Raw genomic sequence first — 7,535 nt, forward strand, 5'->3', positions numbered from 1 at the left:
AATGAAAAAGCTAGAGAAGCAGATGAAGTAATTGAGAAAAAGTGGCACACCTGATTTGAAATTAATTAAAACAGAAAATTATTGAACTCGTGCAAGTACCTGACAGACGTTAAGCAAAATCAACAATTAGTAGTTCCCAGGTCCTCCAACAATAAGCGATGAAATCTGATACACAGACCTCTGTCTGCAAGGCCTCTGTTAAAATGACCCACCCTTTCATAATTAATGTTTAGGTCCTCGCAAGGAGGGTTTTTGGTCCGATAAAGTCGGAGGTATCGTGTTTTCAACTTTCTTCTCAAAACCGTAGGGTTTTTAGTGACGGTGAGTGTTAAATGCAACGGTGGAGAATGCGGAAAGGGACAAACCATTGTGATCAGAAGGCTGAAAGTGTCGGGGCTGGGAAAAAGGTCTCGACGCTGCAATATGGAGGAGCCTGATGGTGAAGGAATGATGGAAGAACTGGGTCAGAAGCTTGGGGCTAACTTGTGTTTGACGGAGGAGAGAGATGGTGTTAGTACAAAATAAGACTTTGCACGACGCAGGTCCTTCGTTGCGCAAAGTCAAAAAAACATCGCACAAAAATTTGCCCAACGAACCTTCGTTGCGCACCCACTGTCGCGCCAAGGCAATGACAGCAGGGTTTGCACGACGAAGAATTAACCTGCGTCGTGCAAAACCACTTTGCGTGACATAGGTTACTTCTTCGTCGAGCAAACCCTTTTTTTTTGGCAAACAAATTTTTTATTTAATTTTTAATATAAATATTGTAATTAAATTCTAAACAATAATTAATAAACCAAGAAAAAGTATTTAATTATAAAATATATGAAAATGTACATACAAGATGTCCAAAACAAAAAAGAAAAAAACTACAAGTCTTCTAGGTTTAATACATCATGCTACTAGGTATTGGTTGGGCAAAGTGACTGGGAAGTCAAGGGTGGAGCAAGATCAGGTGCTCGCATCGGGATTTGAAGGCCAGACATCACTAAGGTCCATACAATCATACTCATCTTCTCGTCCTAAGCCCTTATCTACTCGCCCTGGGCCACATGCTGGCCTTTTAGGGTTGTCACTTCCTCCTTCAGGGCATTGACCTCTCATGTGGACGTGTTTTGTCACTTCCTCCGCAAGCTGACCTTTCATTATTATGAAGAGTTCAAGGACCTGGAGATGTGTTTGGTTGCCGAGAAAGTGATACCCTATTTAAAGAAATGAAAGTGTAAGACAGAAAATTGGTGAGGATTCTAGATGCCCATAAGTATTCTAGAAAGATGATACCCCATTCAAAGAAATGAAGGGTAAGACAAATTGGTAAGATTTGTAAGCCAAGATGATGCCAAATCCTTATAGTAAAGACAAAGGGAGACTTTGGATGCGGTCCTTAGCTATGAATTTTCTTTAATTGAAACCTTGTTGGTTTTTAATTTTTTATCAAGATCCTTGAAATTGATGTGATAATTTATTTCTATGTACGTTACTATATTTTTTAAATTAAAAATCAGAAATTTTAGTTGTTTATATAAATGAGATTTTAAATAAAAAAAACCATAATTTGTGGGATTAAAAATATTAAAATATAAATATACTATAGTGTGTGTGTGTATAAACATGGGTGCATTCATCAAAATTAACCAAAAAAATTATTGTATCAAAACAAGGGTACATTCTTCAAAATCACAAAAAAAAGAAGATATTAGGCTTAATAACATTAGTAAATTTCTTCGATTAAACTTGACATTGATACATTTTAAAATCAAAGAAAAAAGAATGTACCCATATATGTTTAAAAATGGATTAGAAAAAAATTGAATAGATTTTATATTAAAAAAATGGTATAGTTTACATATAACAAATTGGTATATTAAGAATGAGCACATTTTAAGATTAAAAAGTTTTACATGAATGAGTACATATAATTAGCATGGGTACATTTAGCAAAATAAAAAGTACAAATAAAAAAACATATATGGGTACAAATACAAATAAACTTTAAAAAATATGGGCACAAAAAGAAATTAATATATGGGTACAAATTAAAACTGAAAACAAAATTGGCACAAATTAAAAAAGAATTACATTTAAAAACTAAAACTAAAAATATATGACAAAAAAATTTAGTCATAAATATAAATATACTAATTGTAACATTTTTAACATAAAATGAATATATTTGAAATAAAAAAATATTTTATTATTGAAATAATTAATGATGTTATTAATATCCAAGGACCTTGATCAAAAATTGAAAATGAATAAGATTTTAATCAATGGAGTAACAAAATGAAGGATGAGAACCTAATTTATCTAAAAACAAATGTATGGGTGGCTGTGTTTGAATGCATATGTTTACAAAGAATGAGATAGAAACCTAGAATCTACAGATTCGCATCGTAATCAATTACGTTTGTATACCGAGACTTACTTCAGAGACTAAAAACATAAGATGCATAGAACATCAGGGCAAGGCAAGGCCTTATTGGCTAAAATAGTCCACCTGCATCCATTCTCGCATCACGTTCCTAATACTGAGATGACTGTGATTCCTTAATCATAGAACAAGAAAGCCCATTGCATATATATTCTGAACTCAATCATGTATTCAATAATGATTCTTTTGAGTCACCATTTAGTTAAATTACACAAACCATTCATTTCTGTTTCTAAATGAAGCCTTACGTTCACAACAATTAGGAACATCTAACAACTTATTGGATCAACTGTGAGTATCGAATATCAGGATGGCGAACTAAAAACTTCTCATCTAAGCCGTTATCTACGCTTAGTTTCTTAAATGTAAGGCATCTTAATTACCAAGTCAACTTTGCGCTTTAGAAATAACAGGGCACAACCTTGCCAGAACGGACTACTCATTGTAGAGCATGATCATATATAATGTTCAAGAATGAGAAGGTTGCGAGGACTGCAACGAAACATACCGTAAAAATATGAACTTGTAAGTAGTCACCGTTTAACAGAATACGAAATTTGTGAAGAGGCAGAGAAAAAAACCAGAAAACTAACACCATAGCACACCAACCCACCACCCTAAAATTCGATTTAACACTAAAACCCTAACATTCCTAACCCTAAAATTCGATTTAACACTAAAACCCCCAATTTCTAATTTAATTTCCCAAATTGAATCTAATTACAATACCAAAATCTTCCACTACTAGAAAATGTGCTATAGGGCACCGTTTTAAGGCCACCCTTCTTCATAGTGCCTTTGTAAATTAAACTGTCACCATTGTCAAAATTTGGTGGCTTTAAACTTTCTGACACCATTCATTGGTGGCTTTAATCTTTATAACTAAATTTTTTTTGACACCAAAGTCTTTTTACTGTTATAAAAATGTAAAAGTTATAGAGAGATAACCTTTATTCGGGACAGGAACGAAGCAGTTGCAGAGTATTATACCAACACAAGCTGTTGCAGAGGAAGTAATGTATATTATTACTATTAGATATTTTTCTCTTCCTTTTTTCTCTGCTCAGTTGAACATTCGTAAAGCTCTATTTATAGAGCATCACCATGGAAACAAACAAAAATACTATTAATCATATGATATGTCTACTGTATGCATGTGGGCATACATTATTATACTATTTACAACACTCCCCCTTGGATGCCCACATATCAACATCAGTTGCCTCATTAAAACCTTGCTTGGAAAAACCCTGTGCGAAAAAAAAAACCATAGCGAAGGAAAAAGTGTACAACTTTATCCGGATGGTATTGAGCATGCTTATGTTGCCTCGTTAAAACCTTGATAGGAAAAACCCAGTGGGAAAAATCCTAAGCGAAGGAAAAAGAGTACAACATGCATGTATCATGGATGCTCCCCCTGATTCTGCATTCTTTAAATTTGTAAGCCGACGTAATCCGATTCCATGCACCAGTTTCTGAAATATGCACTTTGGTAGAGACTTGGTGAACAAGTCTGCTAAATTTTCATTGGAACGGATTTGTCTGACTTCAATAACTTTAGCCTTTTTTTTTTTAAGCTCATATGCACTGAAAAATCTTGGAGATATGTGTTTAGTCTTATCACCTTTGATAAATCCTTCCTTCATTTGGGTGACACAGGCTGCATTATCTTCGTGGATGACAGTTGGAGTGTCTGTCTTTGAAGGTAGACCACATGAATTCCGAATGTGATGGATCATTGATCTTAACCAAGAACATTCACGACTTGCTTCATGTAGAGCAATTATTTCCGAATGATTGGAAGATGTTGCAACTAGCGTTTGCTTCGTTGATCGCCATGAAATTGTAGTATCTCCATTAGTGAACACATATCCATTTTGTGAGCGGGCTTTATGCGGATCAGAGAGAAAACCAGCATCGGCGTATCCAACAAGGATTTGTTCATTTGTGGGCTTGTCTGAGTAGAAGAGACCTATATCTGTTGTCCCACGAAGGTATCGTAAAACATCTTTGACTCCCTTCCAATGACGAATTGTTGCAGCAGAGCTGTACCTGGCTAACAAGTTAACTGAAAAAGCTATATCTAGTCTAGTACATTGTGCTAAATACAATAAAGCACCTATTACGCTCAAATATGGTACTTCTGGACCAAGGACCAGTTCATCATCTTCTTTTGGACGGAATGGATCTTTCTTAACGTCTAAAGAACGAACGACCATTGGGGTGCTAAGTGGATAAGCCTTGTCCATGCCAAATCGCTTCAGTATTTTTTCAATGTAAGCTGATTGATGGACCAAAATTCCACTAACACAATGCTCGATCTGCAGGCCTAGACAATATTTGGTTTTCCCAAGGTCTTTCATTTCAAATTCGCTTTTCAGATATTCAGCAGTTTTATGGAGCTCTTCAGGAGTCCCAACTAAGTTCATATCATCAACATATACTGCCACTATAGCAAATCCAGAGTTGGATTTCTTAATGAACACACAAGGGCAGATGACATTGTTGATATATCCTTCTCTAATCAAATACTCACTAAGACGATTATACCACATTCGTCCAGATTGTTTCAGCCCATATAGTGATCGCCTTAATTTGATTGAGAACATACCCCGTGGTTTGTTTGTTGCTTCAGGCAACTTAAGTCCTTCTGGGACTTTCATATATATGTCAGTATCTAAATCTCCATATAGATAAGCGGTGATGACATCCATAAGTTGCATGTCAAGTTTTTCTGAAATCACCAAACTTATTAAGTAACGGAACGTAATTGTGTCCATTACAGGAGAGTATGTCTCCTCATAATCAATTCCAGGTCTTTGTGAAAAACCTTGTGCAACGAGTCGTGCTTTGTATCTAGCAATCTCGTTTTTCTCATTGCGTTTCCTTGTAAATACCCATTTGTAACCTACGGGGTTTACATTAGGTGGGGTTTGGACTACTGGTCCAAAAACACTTCGCCTTTCCAAGGATTTTAATTCTGCCTGGATTGCATCTTTCCACTGAGGCCAATCTTGTCTCTGTTTGCATTCATCAATAGAGCGGGGCTCAATATCATCACTTAATATGATTTCAGTGGCTACTGCGAATGCAAACATATCGTCAATGATTATTTCATTCCGATCCCACAATTCATTAGTACATGCATAATTTATGGAGATTTCTTTGCTTTCATGTACTTCTGTCTCTTCAGGGCCATTTTCTTCTTCTGGAAGTCCAGAGGCATGAATTGTGGATTTGTCATTGACTCTCTCTTCCTGAATGATTTCATTTGGATTCAGTTGTGCCCTCGTCTTTCTCTTCCGAGGGGCTGAATCTTTTGAACCTGGTGGTCTACCACGCTTCAGGCGTGCACCAAATGAATCATTCGCTGCCACTTTATTTTGTCCAACAGGGACATCAATTCTGGCAGGTGCATTTGCAGCTGGTATATGCGATTTTGTCACTTTCATAGCTTCATTAAATGCATCTGGCATTTGATTGGCAATGCTTTGAAGATGAACGATCCTTTTCACTTCATTTTCACATTGAAGGGTTCGAGGATCAAAATGAGACAAGGTGGGAACAACCCATGTCAGCTCTTTCCGTTCTTCTGGAACGGTCTTTTCTCCCCCTAACGATGGGAAGACTGTCTCATCAAAATGACAATCAGCAAAACGAGCTGTAAACATATCACCTGTCAAGGGTTCCAAATATCTAATAATAGATGGTGAATCAAAACCCACATAAATTCCCAGTCTACGCTGAGGTCCCATTTTAGTGCGTTGCGGGGGTGCAATAGGCACATAAACAGCACAACCAAAAACTCGTAAATGTGAAATGTTTGGCTGATGTCCAAACACGAGTTGTATTGAGGAGTATTGATGGTTGGCTATAGGTCTCAATCGAACCAATGATGCAGCATGTAGAATGGCATGTCCCCATGCAGAAACTGGCAATTTGGTTTTCATAAGCAGAGTGCGGGCTATTAACTGAAGCCGCTTGATCAATGCTTCTGCTAAACCATTTTGAGTATGGACATGAGGAACAGGGTGTTCAACATCAATGCCCAATGTCATGCAGTAATCATCAAAGGTTTGAGACGTAAATTCACCAGCGTTATCAAGTCGGATTGATTTAATGGGATAATCTGGGAATTGTGCTCGTAACTTAGTTATCTGAGCGAGAAGTCTCGCAAAAGCTACATTCCGAGTAGACAAGAGACAAACATGTGACCATCTAGTGGATGCATCAACCAAAACCATAAAATATCGAAATGGTCCACAAGATGGTTGAATAGGTCCACAGATATCCCCTTGAATTCTTTGTAGAAATGATGGGGATTCAGCATCAACCTTTAGTTGTGATGGTCTAATTACCAACTTCCCTTGAGAACAAGCCTTGCAAGGGTTATCATTTGAGATAACAATGTCTCTGCTCAATAATGGATGTCCATTAGAGTTGGTAATGATCCTACGCATCATGGTGGATCCTGGATGACCCAGACGGTCATGCCAAAGCATGTAAACCTTTGAATCAGTGAACTTCTGGTTCATGATAATATGTGATTCAACTGTCCTTATGTATGTATAATATAATCCACTCGAAAAACCACGCAACTTCTCCAATATACGCTTCTGGGTATCATTGGAGGTAATGCATAGATACTCCACATTTTTTGCACTTTTCGTTTCAATGTGGTATCCATTTAGACGTATGTCTTTGAAACTCAACAAATTTCGAGTAGATCGAGTAGCATACAATGCATTTTGTATGGATAATATTGTTCCATTTGGTAACATAATCTGGGCTTTCCCTGAGCCTTCAATCACATCTGAAGGTCCTGATATTGTTGTTACCCCGATTTTTGTAAGCATTAAGCTTGAGAAATACTTTCGATCACGAAGTATTGTATGTGTGGTTGCACTGTCTGCAAGACAAATATCTCCGCCATTTCTTATGTTCTGAGAATAACCACAGTTTTTATCCATGCTTTCTGAGTAAATGGAATCACAGTTAACAAACAATTTATAACAGGAAATTTACATGCCATTTTTATTGAATCTGAAAAACTAGTTTTAGACAACAAGTTCAGCATAATAAAAGTACATCAAACATAAATGAT

The sequence above is a fragment of the Malus sylvestris genome, chromosome 4 (assembly GCF_916048215.2).
Source record: "Malus sylvestris chromosome 4, drMalSylv7.2, whole genome shotgun sequence".
NCBI lineage: Eukaryota > Viridiplantae > Streptophyta > Magnoliopsida > Rosales > Rosaceae > Malus > Malus sylvestris.